The sequence below is a fragment of the Oncorhynchus gorbuscha genome, linkage group LG02, assembly GCF_021184085.1.
Source record: "Oncorhynchus gorbuscha isolate QuinsamMale2020 ecotype Even-year linkage group LG02, OgorEven_v1.0, whole genome shotgun sequence".
Lineage (NCBI taxonomy): Eukaryota > Metazoa > Chordata > Actinopteri > Salmoniformes > Salmonidae > Oncorhynchus > Oncorhynchus gorbuscha.
In genome coordinates this window covers 72722171-72738379 of record NC_060174.1, presented here as the reverse complement: position 1 = coordinate 72738379, position 16209 = coordinate 72722171, and the positions used below count along the sequence as shown (strand labels likewise).

Genomic DNA, 16209 nt, shown 5'->3' with positions numbered 1-16209 from the left:
CTGGGCTGGTGTAGTTACATGTGGTCTGTGGTTGTGAGTCCAGTTGGAAGGTACTGCCAAATTCTCTAAAACAACATTGGGTAGAGAAATTAACATTCAATTCTCTGGCAACAGCACTCATGGACATTCGTCAAGTCAGCATGCCAATTGCACGATCCCTTAAAACTTGAGACATCTGTGGCATTGCGTTGTGTGACAAAACTGCACATTTTATAGTGGCCTTTTATTGTCCCCGGCATAAGGTGCACCTGTGTAATGATCATGCTGTTTAATCAGTTTCTTGACATGCCAAATCTGTTAGGTGGGTGGATTTGCTTGGCAATGGAGAAATGCTCATTATCATGAATGTAAATACATTTGTGCAATATTTGAGAGAAATAAGCTTTTATTTCAGCTCATGAAACATGGGACCAACACTTCACATGCTGTATTTATATTTTTGTTAAATATAGATACATATTTTCATCTTTTTGTACTTTCTTTACTTTCAGGCCCAAGGGGATGGGTTGATATGGAGGAAGGTTTTCTCTGGTTTCCGGGAGAGGGGGCGGGAGGGTGGATGTAAAAGCATCCTCGGTTGACAAGCAACATTGGATGTTTAGGGGGTAGAGGGGAGGGGGACTTAGTCAATATGTGGTGGGGGAAGGGAGTGGCAGTGGTTGGTTAAGGTTAAATGGAGACATGTTGGATGGGTGGGGTTGGGGGAATGGGATAGCAGGTTGGGTGTGGATGCAAAAATAATAATTGTTTCCAAAATGAAATGATTCAATACGTTGTACTCCTTTTTTGAGTGGCAGCCCACAGAATGTATCTATTGTACCTGTAACCCCCCGCCCCCCACCCCCTACCCGACAAAGACAATTTGGTCACAAAAAATAGTCCAGTAATCCTATTAAATTCTTCCTCTACCTTCATTATTTTATAGCCAGGTCAAAATATCATAGGGTATGCTTCTATTATGACTGCAGACGTGCTCCAGTGGATCTTCAGAATCAGTGTGGAAGACAGAACAGCAAAGGGTTAACCTTAAGAGAGGAACAAAGAGAAGAGTCAGGGGCTGGGGCTGGCTTCAGTCTACTTACTTCTCCTTCTTGATCTCTCACACCCTGGAGAGGACAGGGATATTTCCAGCCTCTTTCCCACATTTATTCCCAAAGGGAGGACAGGCTCCAGTGTGTGAGATAATCTGCAAATCAATGAAGGAGGTTGTAAAACTCTTACTAAGTCATGTCACCCCAGTTGGGGGTAAATTCACTCTGAAAACTTCTAATTAGGAGTGTCAAACCAGTTAGGGTGTTTTAAAAGGTGGGGTGACCGTAGGCTACCCTCAAAATGTCATAGTGCGGTAGCAAGGAAAGTTGCACTGTAAAAATTTGATTTGGTTGACGTTAACCTGCAGCCCTAGTCTTCAGTCCGGTTCAGTCACAGAACTGAAAATTGTACTAGATTGTAAGATGATGTGAAGATAATAAAATGAAAAATGAATAATGTATACAGAGCTGTGAAGAGCGAGGCACCATCTAGTAGAAGAGGAGAACGCAGCTGCTTCTCACACTGGTTGTTTCTGGTCACAGTGCTCATAACTAAAAACCTGGAGGGTGTTTTTCACCACCAAAATAAAAATTGTAATGTCATATTGTTAATGTTTAAAATCAGTAATATAATATATACATAAAAATGTGAGAACCAGCCCCGCTCTCCCCTACAGATATGAAAATATGAAAGGTTTCAGTTTTGAGTTTATGCAGATTTTCTCTTTTTACTTTCCTGTCATTTATAATGTTAGGAGTGTTTACAGCTCTTGATGAATATGACATTATAACTTAACTCTGTGACCTCATAAGCATTGTAGGTTTGCTCTTGCTACTAAAAGAGTCTGCAGCAAAGTCCTTGACATCATATACTATCTGTATGCAGACCTTACCTCCACAGTAATCCACACTTTCCACAGTTTGTCTCCAAAGACCTCTCTGCCCTCAAGAAGACAAACAAAGGATTTTTATGAATCCCTTCAGGATTACCACCAACCAATAATTATTCCAGCACTCCCTTATCACTTAAAGCTAATCTAAACATGTCTATGGACAGGAGGCTGATGGACAGCCCATCCACCTCTTTACATAGGATAGAACATGTTAAGCAATATCCTTTTTTGTTGTTGAATTTATTCATAAAAGGTATTTCAAATTAACCTTATTTACCTTTATTTGACCAGGTAAGTAGATGAAGATGTTGAGAACACATTCTCTTTTTTAATAATGACCCAGGGAAGAGTTGCAGAGGAGAGGTGAAGAGTTGAATGAGCCAATCTGAGGCCAGGATGTTCAGGTGGTCATGGTAGCGTGGGCAGTCAGGTTGGGAATTCAGACAGGACACTGGGGTTAACACCCATTGTCTTGTGACAAGTGATATACGATCTTTGAATGACCATTGAGAGTCACTACGTCCATTTAGCGTCCCATCCGAACAACAGCACTCTTCCCGAATCTTATGGTCTCCCATCCAGGTTTCGGAAAGGCCCCACCCTGCTTAATGTCCAACAGAGGAAATCAGAGGGCTAAAGGGTGGCAGTTATGGCACTCATGTTTTATTCAGAGGAAAACAGTAATAGTCTTGACCTCACAACAATGTTCTATTCAAGGGAATGGTTGATAAACAATAAATTAAAGGATATTTCATCTTTTATTTAAAGGGTGAAATTGTTTCAAAGCCTTATGCCTAAACAGGCAAATCAGTCGCATATTGCTGTCATGCAGACAGGAAATGCATGCCCTAATCCCCAATACAAATAAGGCTGAGATTCTGCCATGTCACGTCCAAGGCTTAGAAAGATTATTCTTGAACCATGTCGAATGCCTAAATAGATTAAGAAAACCGATACTGAATCCTGTTAGACTCCTGCTTTAAAGTAAGAATTAAGAAGAGAGAGGGTTTTTGGATTTCCTTCATTGCATATTTTGTGCTGTATTTGTTGGTAACCCGAAAGTGTAAACCTTTATAAGTGCCCTGAAGGGGTGTACCACTTTGCTATCATGATTAATGAATGGTCTACCTACCTGAGAAGAGGTCTAAAGGTAAAGGTTGTTTGTACTGAGCACAACTAGCTGAGGTGAACTCAAGATTTCAGTTGACTCATGAGGTTACAATGCAAGTACAGAACACATTTTATAGCTTTTTATCAATATTTTTTTCCTACCCATTCCCCAGAGGATTTCCTGTTTCCGTCACATTTTTATCAAGAATATTTCATTCAATTTTGGATCCCGTTATCTACTGATTCCAAAAACAGACGACCTGCATCTGACCCCATGATCTTAAGGTGGTTTTTGTTGAAGAATGGGTCACAAAAGGACAGGGAACAGAAGTGTGTTTTGCCCTGGCATTTCTCTGGCACCTTCATACTGTTGCTTTTCTATTGCTCCTTTAAGGTCACTGGGTGCTTGCTGTGTCCATCATTGGGCTTCTGGTGGCATTTCTTTATACAATACCATGAATATTGAGGTCATTTAAGTCCGCATGTCCCACACAATATAAATGGTTTGGTTTTCCTGCAAAAGTATGAAAGGAAATTGATATGACACTGCGGTATGAATCATCACCCCAGCTGCTATATTTCAGACCCTAATGCAAACATGTCAGTGGCTTTTATCCTAACAAACATTTTGATGTTAGAAAATAAAACCAGTTACCTTGAGGGAGCTGTAAAGTGAGTGAGTAAACTGCCGGGGAGAAACCTGTAAAATCCAGGGACTGTTAATTGCAATTGGGTCAGTTAGTGCTACATGTCTAATCAGATATATAGAGACCTGTAATAGTTAGATCTACAGGCCTGCTGGGCCAGATAAATGCTGTATAACACAGCTGCCCCAGCCTCTGAACTGAGAAACTGTCATTGGCCTTTGGAATTGCTAATACATAAACAAGCTATCTCCTGTTTATTTCCCAATAATGACATATAAATCACAAGATACACTGCCTCTTGCAGGTCACACTTCATTTTACTGTGCTTATTCGCCATAGGTATACTATGTAGAAAAACTATATCATTGACTATCTCTCATTAAATTATTACCAAGACGCAGTGATTAGAACTTAATTTTAAATGATTTATCATTCCTCATGAAGTCCCAAATCTCTGGTGCAGTTAACATTTAAAGGGATAGCTCACTCTAAAGCCCATATTTGTTAGATGTTTTTAGACATCAAAAGTGTTATGTTGAGATGGTTTCATGTCCTGTGGTATCTGTTGTGTAGATCCAGCTATATGCCTCAATCCCATCTCAATCGAAAAGATAGGTACACAAATAACTAGATTAGACATTGTCTTTCTGGCCTTTCTCCTCTCCTTTTTATCGAGCTAATACTTGAACAAGGTTGTATTTTGTTGCATCAGCATTATGTGAGTGCACATGTTTGTGCTCAAATTACCGAGAGTAGTGCTAATTCAATCTATCACCAGAGGAGTCCTAAGAGACCGGCGTCTTCGTCCAACACCATTCTATCAATTACAACCCAGAAGGGCAAGTGGGATTTTCTGGTTCATACCCTAATCTCCACTATCAATAACCTCATAAGGTCAAACCATTTTGTTGCTTTTGCATGTTGCATGTTTCTTTATGTTTGATGTTTCTCTGTCTGCATGCTATGTCTTGCTTGTCCTGTTTTTCTCTGTCTGCATGCTATGTCTTGCTTGTCCTGTTTTTCTCTGTCTGCATGCTATGTCTTGCTTGTCCTGTTTTTCTCTGTCTGCATGCTATGTCTTGCTTGTCCTGTGTTTCTCTGTCTGCATGCTATGTCTTGCTTGTCCTGTGTTTCTCTGTCTGCATGCTATGTCTTGCTTGTCCTGTTTTTCTCTGTCTGCATGCTATGTCTTGCTTATCCTGTGTTGCTCTGCGTGTGCTCACTGCTCATTGATTGTCTGTATTGTAATTGTTTTTAATAACCTGCCCAGGGACTGCGATTGAAAATTAGCCGGCTGGCTAAAACCGCCACTTTTACTGAAACGTTGATTAATGTGCACTGTACCTGTAAAAATAAAATTAACTTCAACTCAATTAACAAGCAAAAATATGTTTTTCTTGAAATCAGTCTTTTTTAACCAGCAACATTCATTGTATCCAACAAAATAAGCGAGTGAATATAATAAATACATAACAATCTAAAAAAAAACAGAAATATATAAATGAAATGCTCTGTTGAGGCCATCGTGCTCATTTCCAATGGGCTATTTTAACATGAGCGGAGTTGGCTGGGAAAAGTCGATTTTGTATAAAACTTGAAGTGGTATTAGTATAATTAGTTTTCAAAGACCCTCCGTTTATTTGATGTGTGCATTTTATTTCCTAGATGCTTAGTTAGTGACTGCTTCCCGCTTTAACTTTACTAAACATATTATTATAACATGTTATCATAGCTACTGTACATACACTGACTGGAGGTAGGAGCCTGAATAGAAAGAAAAGTTTATGTGCAGAGAATGAAATAGAACCGTGCTGCATGCTTTAGTTACATTGAAATTCTTGCTTTATTTCTTAAAAACGTATGACAGTTAAAAACAAGTCGGGTTTCCTTTCAACTCCAGGCCTTTACCTTTCATACGTAAAAAAAAATCTTAGTGTTGATCTCTTTGTAGTGGATTTCAAACCTATGCTCACAAGGGATGAAAGAGATGTACTTTTCCTGATGCCTTGTAAAGCATGCATAAATGTAGCCTTGATGAGCTGTTTCTGAAGCTCATTTGAGATGTCAGATCTTCTTGTTGAGGTGCTAGACAGTTGAAATGATCACATATTTATTCAGAAATTCACTCTTGAATTTAGGTAAGGGGTTTATAATTCTCAACAACACTATCCTTCAACAAATGAATGGACAACATATAGTGCCAAATCATACCACAAATCAACAACAACACAATGCTGAAAATGCAGAGTGAGAGACACACTGAAAGTCTCCATGGCTCACTAAAGATGTATCTTGCTCTTATCTCCATTTCCATCTTGTATGGACAGATTATTCTCTCTTCTGCCAGTCTTCACTGACCCTCTGTCAAGCCCACACCCTGAGAAAAAAAGAGAAGTTAGCAAATCAATCCTAAAGAGATTCATTTCATCAACTGGCAGGTAGAGAAAGACCTGACACCCTGAATCCATCATCTGGGCAGAATCCTAATAAAGACAAATTCAGTCCTGAAGAAAGTCAACAGCAATTCAATTGTTTTATTTATCCAAATGATGTGCTTACCATTGTTTATCATTTCATTTCCTGCTGCTCACCATGATTGGGGTAAAATGGGAAAAAAATATATGTTGTTAGCACAAAGTGACCTCCCAACATCACATACTGTATCTGTAATGGGGGGTGGCAGGGAAGTCAGATGCAGGAGAGTGAACTTGGAATAAACGGAGCAGTTGAATAAATACGAAATAAAAGGGTCCAAACCCCGTCACACACCAGAACATGACTTGGCACAAAACATACAACAAACAATCACCGACAAAGACAGGAGGGGAAACAGAGGGTTAAATACACAACATGTCATTGATGGGATAGAAACCAGGTGTGATGGAAGACAAGACAAAACCAATGGAAAATGGATCAGCGATGGCTAGAAGGTCGGTGACGTCGACCGCCGAACACCGCCCGAACAAGAAGTCGTGACAGTATCATGGTGATACACACTGCCGTGCCAGGAATTAGATGAAGTACGATAGGCATAAGATTCAGAAATTAATTTAATCTCCCATGATACATCAATGTTCACTCAACACTATTCACCCCAGGGTGACATTGACATTGACACTTTTGCACAAAGAAATACTGCATGTTACTTATTTTTTTATATCTTTTCTTTTATAATATCCTAATATGGCATATATTTACATGTAAACTTTGTATCATTCTCTGAAACAGGTTTTCAGCATGAATTAATAATGCTTATATTAAAGCTATTGCATGAATATAAATTGTTGTATGGTTTCCCATATGCAGTATAAAGTACATACTGAATCTACACAATTTAAAAATATATATATTTAATTACCCCACAGATAGGGAGTGCTACTCAGTAGGGATTGGGGCATGGTCGTCTTTCATTGATAGTTCCCTTTAAAAAATCTAATGGACAGAATGAAGGATGCAAAACATGGCTTTGCTTAAAAGAAAGTGCCTTGTGCCTTTGGCACAGGACCATTGTCACTGGAGAAAATATGGACTTTCTTACTCCCGAGTTTCTCCCCAAATAAGCTCTGTGCATTGTAGTATGATCTATTGCCGTGGCCACCGTTTACCATGGCTGAATTATTGATGTTGATATTTACAACAGACCATCCTTTTATTACCAGACCATGTCAATAATTTCGCCTCAAGTGTGGTTGGTTCTGACTGCTTCCAGTCTGTCCGTAGCAGCCTAGAAGGCATCAAAGTATTCTCATCCCTAGATGGACTTAAACAGTTCAATTAATTCCATTGTATCATTTTAGAGGTCTACTATGACTTATTGACCTACAGAAAAGACATACAGCTCCCATGAGCATAGAAAGGGTTACTTTTGGTAGTACCCTTAAGCCTGAAATGTCACTCCCTTCATATTTCTTAATGCTTGGTATTTCCCCGCTTTCATGCAGTAGTTACAGTTTACTAATGGTTCTGGAGTAGCTGAGCTGGGATCATTTTGTCACCAATTTCCAGTTTGTCTGTACATCAGGCCAGACTAGCCTGAATGCTAAAGAGATACCAGTGTGTGTGTGTGTGGGGGGGGGGGGGTTCTAATTTGAGCCACAGCACCTCTCCATGGCGATTTGAAATTTGCAATAATCTGAAGGAAAACGATTTCTAGACACATAGATTTGCACTGCTCAAAGCAATATATCACAGCTAGCTACTGTCCTTCACTTTATTATGTTACCCCTGTAATTGAAATGCTTTGCCTATTGATTAGATCAAGTTGAGTTAACAAAATGTATCATTAGTTAATGCTTACATTTTAAATCAGAGGGGTCATCTTTTTTTAGTTTGAAAAGGTGATATTCTTTTATTTTAACAACATTCTAGTGCTTTGGGATAAGAAAATATAGTCATATATTATTCCTAAGCATTTATTATTGAAATATTATTATTTCAATCACTTTGCCTGAAACTAGCCCTCACAAATCACTCTTGTACAGTATTATTTGGAGACCTGTTGCTAAGAAACAAAATGTGCAGCAGTGCATGCCAGAATACTTACTGCTGTCAAATCCAATGAGGCATATACTAGACTGACAGAGAGAAACCAGCCCACATACAGATCTTGATTTATATGACGATGATTATTATGGATGCCACATTTAAAACAAAATATAAATGGCATGTCCAAATAGATCAAATACAATACAATTGAGAGAAAAAAACAAGATTGATATTTACTTTTAATCTCAAAGAATAGGACCACTGAACAATTTCAAGCTCTAGTCTAGATGTTTCTGTTAGAATCAAGACAGCTAGACAATGTGCCTTTCATCTGTCAATGACCATTCACAAAGAGAATCGGAAAACTGAAATCAAAAGTGACATTTTGACAAAACATTATTACAAACCTTGTATTGGGCTACATAAATGAAACATTGTAGGGTGTTGAAAATGAAATTCAATACAAAGCATTTTCTCATGAATATCAAATTGGAATCCATTTCTTAGCATTTGCATGATATTAAAGGGGGACTACAAAAGAATATGCCTATACCTCCCCAGGGTTGGTTGGGCAGATCAACCACTTTATGAGAGGAGGAAAGTTGCACATTCACCCTGAAGTAAATGTAGTGTGCCAAAACATAGGTTCTATCACATAAATACAAAGGGTGTATAATAAAATGCATCTACATTGTCAATACTTTTTTGGTCTGTGTGTCTTCCACCCCTACTCTGAGACAAACCACTTTAGAGCCCATGAATACACATTTCAAATTGTTTCCAAAAATACTCATCATTACTAGTCTGGAAAGGCTCTATGATGTTGTAGGCAAGATGTGTCGATGATGAAGGGGGGCTGTGCTGCTTTACTGACTGGTTCTCCTCTGTGTCTTTCTCACTCAAACATCCACATAAACATCCACACAGCCCCCGAGCGTCGCCCCGTTCCAATGCAACTGTTGGATTTTCAAATCCAAATAACTGGAGGTCTCAACCCCCAGATCCTTTTGTTGTTGTTGAGAGAACCAATCAAAGCTTAAGCCTCAACTTCTGTTTGAATACCACACTAACAGCAAATACTGCTCGCCTGTCCAGACCAGTGTGTCATAGCTTTCCCTCGCTGTGTACCACACATGTTGTGTCAGCCAGGCTAGATCGTTACAAGTAAACAGAGAAGTAATGGTAAAGGTAAAAAAGCACACATTCTTTATAAGACTGAGAAATTACTGACCATGGGTTTCTATTTCTACATAAAAACTGAAAATCAAAGACATTTTTATTTCTACTGTATATTGATATACTTTTGTTTTCTGTCTTATTTTTCGGAGGAAATGAACAGTGAGTTATGCTACATTCTTCCTCCCACCTCAAAAATGCATTGTGAGATTGGATTTCCAGCTCATTTAACAGGCAGAAAAAGTGCGAATGGCATTCTGGCTCTTGGACTGGGAGTAATTCAGACTGTAATGAGTAATCTGGGCCATGTCCTGCCCCGGGTAGTGGAATCACTGTGTGACTGAATACAGAGGTTAATTCAAGCACCTCTACAGGTGTTGGGGAAAGAGCTCAGAGCTCCACTGCCTCTGTAATACAGTAGTCCTTTCCTCAGATCAGAACACATCTGCTGTGAGATTGGATGCGGGGCTCTCTCTTTTAAATAAAGTGACAGGTGACCCAGTTTGCCCTTACAAAAAAAACACATGTCAAATTTGCATTTCCACATGTGAAAATCACATTTTCAAACTTGAAATGGCTGTTTGCACATATTGAGCTTAAATGACACATGTGAAACCATATTTTCTCATGTATTACATTTAGAGTTGTTCACACCACCTTATCACATGTGAGGGAAAAAAAACATGCTTTCACCTCATGTGAATTCCACTACTGATATGCAGTTTCCTATGTGAAAAGATTTCTAATGTGGAATTGCAAGTTGTGAAATCTAATTTGGAGTTTCACATGTAAGAAACATTCGCATGTGAAAATGTAAATGTGGGGAAAAGGTGTTATTCTCCTCACATCCGAAAAGGTGGTGTTAACACGTTGCAGTTGAAATGTTTCCACGTATGCAATTGCAAATTCTGTATTGACATTCTGTAAAAGCCTACCTGAGTGTAATAATTCAACTCAATTAAAAATGATGAGCCATCCATTCGGAATGTTACTGCTGCAGGTGCACGCCTCTCTTCATATGTTCGTTAGTGACCGTTGGAAGAAGCCCAGTGAAAAGAACAGAGAAGCAAACGCTCCGTGTCTCCTTATTTATCCTGTTCAACATGTTCGAATTAGCGCTGTCAGTTATTCATCAGTTAATTGTTTGACATTTTTGTGAAAGCGTTCACTGAAAACATACAAAATGCATCATATATACAGCTAAAAACAACAATACGAAGTCAAAACAAATTGACTCTAAGGTTAAAGAAAGTGTTTATCAATTTACCTGATTTTGCCATTCGTTACTTTGGACAAAATCAAGACGTCAATATTCTTGCAATGCTTTTTGTATTAAAAAAATGAAATTACAGCTCAATCCTGCGATATTACACAATTACATTATTGAATTGTTTGACAGCCCAAATTAACTTTAAAATGTGAAAATGCACATGTGACGTGAGTCGGTCATGGTTGCTCATGGTCATGTGATGAGGTAGCCTTGCCTGCGACGATGCTCCTCTTGGTCTAATGGTGAAGACGTTGGCTGAGACCTGGGTTCTAAATCCCGCCAGTTATAAGCAAATTTATATCATACGTAAAATGTTGGGAAACAACGTGTCTGAGTCATGTGAAAAACGTACAGGTGAAAAATCCATGTGAAACGTCACACGTTTTTTCACAGGTGTTCTTTCCACGTTTTATTTTTAAGGGCAGTGCCATGTCACTGTGCCTATAAAAAAAACAGAGGTCCAGCAAATCTTGTCTGGCTTTTTAACAGTGTATGAGAGGTGAAACACACACAGGTCTCATGAAGCCATATTGATTTCCAATCAGCAGCAGTGTCCAGATGTGCGTGTTGAAGGAGAAGGACAGCGGGGGGCTTATTGAAGGTCTGGGTTTTAGGAGCTGGTCAACGGGTGTGCTGTTAGAATGACCTGCTGTGCTTGATAAAAGACAGTACGGGTTGTACCACAGGGTGTATGTGCTATTTCTATTCGGGAACAAATGAATCACAAGATGCAGGAGGGTATGGAAGAATGGCACATGGGTAGGTGGGAAAGCAGATGGAGATTATGAAAAAGTACTTGGCATTGGCTGAACAATACAAAAGAAAGGCAGCAGCAGGCAGTTCTGACAGCAGAACTAACAGTTACACTAAGGCATAGTGGCAAGGCACTGGGAGACAAGCCAGCAGCAGAGGAGGCCCCGGGATATTAGGACTGGGTGTCAAAAGTAGGAGGAATGGTAAACTGAATTAATTACAGGCTTTCAAAGTAAGACTCTTCTTCTTTATGATGTATGCTGACTATCATTTAACATTATATGTAATTCAGCTGGCTTGCTGTCATGTTGATGTCACCCGTGGAAATTATATGAATTATACGTATGATAGGCAAAGCGATATACATGGAAACAATATACTGTTCCAACAAAACTTGGAAATAATAATAATATAATAATAATAATAATGATTATGTTAGCACTGCACATGTCATACCATTCTGCCACAAACAGTACCTTGGTTAGAGTAGGCCTACACAGAGCTGTGCACAATGGTTTCCTTCCCCCACATGGAATAAACAGCCTATTCGCCTTGGGACATTGTGATCGGGTCATATGTGAATGTAAATCTGTAAATCTGTAAACCACTACACAGGGCTTTGGCACCTATCATGCATCAGAACACTACTGTGAAGTGATATTAGACTGGGAGGTCATTCCGATATTGTGGACTGCATATAGCTCTTCTTACAGCAACCTAATGAGGTGCATAATAACAAATATAAACAATATTCATAAAAAATTGTGATTGTTGTTCATTTAGAGTGATTGGTGAGGTGATTTGGTCCAACAAGTAGGTCACTTTAGTCCTTTAGTCCACTGTTTTCTGTAGAAAACAGTGGTACTTACTGAAAGATAAGACAAATCATGAAACACCCCATCATTAGCATTGTTAGTTGGTTTGTAAGACAGAATAGTCATCTTGCCATACGTAGAACATTGCTCTCTCACCAGACAGCAGTTAGTGCTGTAAGTGTGCAGGGTGTCATCTCTCATAACCTGACTGGCAGCCGTCAAGTGATGAAAAATGACTTGGAGACAGGCCAAGGTTTCCTCACCCCTCTATTGCTGGGCCTGACAGCGAGAATAGCAGCTATTATCATGTACTGTTCACAGGGTATTTAGTTGGCCAAATAGTCTCAGGGGCAACATTGTGTCTTCCTCGCAGACAGAGCTGATGCCATTTTGACTGGTTCACATATATAAACTGAGAAATAGTGGTAAAGGGGCAGTGCAGTAAAAACAGTGTAGTTCTTCATTTTTTAAAGGGATTTTTTGGTTGAAATAACAGGTTGAAATAACACAATGAAATTGTGACGATGATAATGCCCTTTTTGTGTATGAGCTGTTTAAGAAAAAAAAGGTGAGATGGAACTTTTAGACCACATCACGAAGTCACGATGTGATCTGATTATAATAGACCAATGCCTTTTCATTTGGTTAAGGGGGTGGGCTCTGGACCATCCTATCAGCCAATCTGGGCTGTGTATATCTTCAAATTTCTTTCCTTACGCCAACACGATCAGACTGACCATTTCAAGGGCCAAAGGAATCTCAGGGAAATAACTTATAAAAAATATAATTTTCACTAAATAAACACACATTGATCTATTAGACATATCGTGATGATTTAAAAATACAATTCACATCAGTGTAGTAAATCAAGAAATGTATCTAAACACAACTCTGTCTATTTTGTATGAATATCAACAGTTGTTACATGTACAATGAGAGATGTTATCTCTTCACCCATAATTTAAATCATTCTAAAACCACCAAAAGGCAACTCCAATTCAAATTTGGCTATTTCACACAATCTATTTTCTATTGCGTAATTTCAGATGGAAGTTCACACTTTGATACACCATAGTTTCCAGCAATATCACAAGGGGAAGATAGTAATTAAATGAAGAAGAAAAAATGGAGACTATGTTTGGAGAAATCGATTACAAACTCCATTACAGAGTCAATATTGTGTTAATGTCAACAGAATGATCTCTGTGTACCATCTACACAGGGACAAGAAACAAGTCTACTTGAAAACATCACCTTTCTAACTTGTCTTAAGTCGTGTTTCATCAGCCCAGTCTCACCTGGGACTGAGATCACTTGAAAATCAAAGGCAAACACATTGAATGGAGGGATGCTGATCCTCCTCTGTGAGAGGCTGTTGTTGCTTTCCTTTCTTTTAGTTTTTGCTCTTTTCTTTCCTCTAATCAATTGATGCCAATCTCTGAGGGCCTCATTATTTCTTAATTATAGATAGGCTGGCTCTACGATTTGGGACCGGAGTTTTATGAGGGCTGTCATGCATCATGGCTCCCTTCTCTCACCGAGCATTTAGAAGACAACAGTTCACCTTGGGATATTCTCTAGGAGGACAATGGCATGCATTTCACTCTTAAAATAAGGGAATCATATTCATCAGCACAAAAGAAGAAAACGATCTGACGCAGTGTCAGTGTATCACACAACGTTGTCTTTCAGATGATGCAGTAGCCCACAGTAGAAGATGTTCCTGATTGACAATGTACACAAACATAATACATCTAACAACAATATTTTAACTCTGCATTATGCATCGTATGTAGTTTAGTCTGCTTAAATAGGTGTACTGTTGTCACCTGTCAGAATTGAAATTGTGTATCAACTAAGTGACCCAAACTAAAGCTCCTAGTGATTCACACCAATTAGACTATTTGAAAAGCGACAAATGAGAACCTCCCTACTAACTGATAATTAGATAATCCATGCATTAGGAAGGATGTAACATTGTTAACATTTATCACACCTGAGTAATCACAGCTACTGTACGTGTTAATTAGAACTAGGCTGCATGTAGCTCCACAGACTTTTTAAAGCTCTGGCAGAAGACACCTTAAAGATATGCATGCTACCGAGATTCACTTACAGTTTTTCTACAGATGTTTGTAAGTATTAGTTACAGTATAAATTGCAGGGCCTATTATCACGGTCTCAATCAGATCATGCTAACGCAGTCTCACAGCTTAAAGTAAGCTCACAGCTCTGAAGCAGCGATTCTATTTCAATTAGATTAAAGGTAAAGTATGTGTGATTTGAATTACTGCTTTTTGAAAACAGAATAAAAAACGAGTTGAGTTGGATTCAAGGGGAATATCCACATACTGAAGGGTGGTTTGCAATATCATTGGTTTCTTAACAGGTTAAAAATGACATGATGAATATACTATAGTATATTCTCAGACAAGCCACCTGGTTCAAGACTGGTGAAGCTGCCTCTTATTCTAGGACAGCGTTAAAATGCCCCCATGTGGACATATAGTGTAACTGCATCCTCCATGAAGCACGAAGAGTTCCCTCCCAATAATAAATGAGCAGCTTAGATTAATCATTGCTCAGTGAAGCATATTATTGCTCTAGAATTTGTAAAAGGGGACCACACACATTTTATGACAACAAAAATGGGGGTCCAACATGTTGCAGCTGTCAGTGTCAATACAATATATACCACATGACCAAAAGTATGTTGACACCTGTTCGTCGAACATCTCAGAGTCCCCCTTTTTGCTGCTATAACAGCCTACACTCTTCTGGGAAGGCTTTCCACTAACTTTTTGGAACATTGCTGCAGAGTCTTGCTTCAATTCAGCCATAAAAACATTAGTAAGGTCTGGCACTGATGTTTGACAATTAGGCCTGGCTCACAATAGGTGTTCCAATTCATCCCAAAGGTGTTCAATGGGGTTAAGGTTAGGGCTCTGTGCAGGCCAGTCAAGGTCTTCCACAGCGATCTCAACAAACTATTTCTGTATGGACCTGGCTTTGTGAACTGGGGCATTGTCATGCTGAAACAGGAAAGGGCCTTCCCCAAACTGTTGCCACAAAGTTGGAAGCACAAAAAAATCTAGTATGTCATTGTATGCTGTAGCATTAAGATTTCCCTTCACTGGAACTAAGGGGCCGAGCCCAAACCATGAGATACAGCCCCAGACCATTACTCCTCCTCCACCAAACTTTACAGTTGACACTATGCATTGGGGCAGGTAGCGTTCTCCTGGCATCCGCCAAACCCAGATTTGTACTTACACATACCCTTATCTTATGTAATACTATCTGCTACTGTTTGGTTCACAGCTTTCTTTAGTTTAGTTTGATGAGTTTAATATATTGTGAACTAGGATTCTGTGTGACACAAAAGTTACTCTCAAAAAAAGGTAAAGTACAGTATAACTAAGGTTGGATTTTGTTTAATGAACTAATACATTTTAAAAATGTACAGGAAAAGCAACATACAACAGGTACTTTTTGTTCAGATACCAACACTTAAAATAGTTTAAACGGATCAATGGAATTAAACTCAATATAAAATGATCTGAGGATATGTGCAAAGCAACAGGTTATATAAGGTGCATACAGGGAACCGCTTGATGTAACATAATAACAATGTGTCAAACACAGGTCTTCAAAAACAGCCATGCACAGAAATAGAGGAAAAACAAACATACAAAGGTTGTTTTTTCATCACCACGCCAACTACACAAGAAATGAAACAACCAAAACACATCTGTAGATAAACTCAGCAAAAAAGAAAGAAAAGTCCCCTTTTCAGGACCCTGTCTTTCAAAGATAGTTTGTAAAAGTCCAAATAATTTCACAGATCTTCATTGTAAAGGTTTTAAAACACTTTCCCATGCTTGTTCAATAAACCATAAACAATTAATGAACATGCACCTGTGGAACGGTCGTTAAGACACTAACAGCTTACAGATGGTAGGTAATTAAGGTCACAGTTATGAAAACTTAGGACACTAAATAGGCCTTTCTACTGACTCTGAAGAAAAC

At 38.9% G+C, this 16209-nt stretch overlaps 1 long non-coding RNA gene across 1 annotated transcript; it reads right to left on the bottom strand.

Annotated features, from left to right (window-relative positions):
• Window positions 1-5487: 5487 nt before the first annotated feature.
• LOC123994317 lies at window positions 5488-10753 on the bottom strand. Its single transcript, XR_006831637.1, has 3 exons — window positions 10610-10753; window positions 10278-10436; window positions 5488-6058 (listed from the first exon to the last, which is right to left on the bottom strand). It is a non-coding gene; the product is annotated as an uncharacterized LOC123994317 (long non-coding RNA).
• Window positions 10754-16209: the final 5456 nt, after the last annotated feature.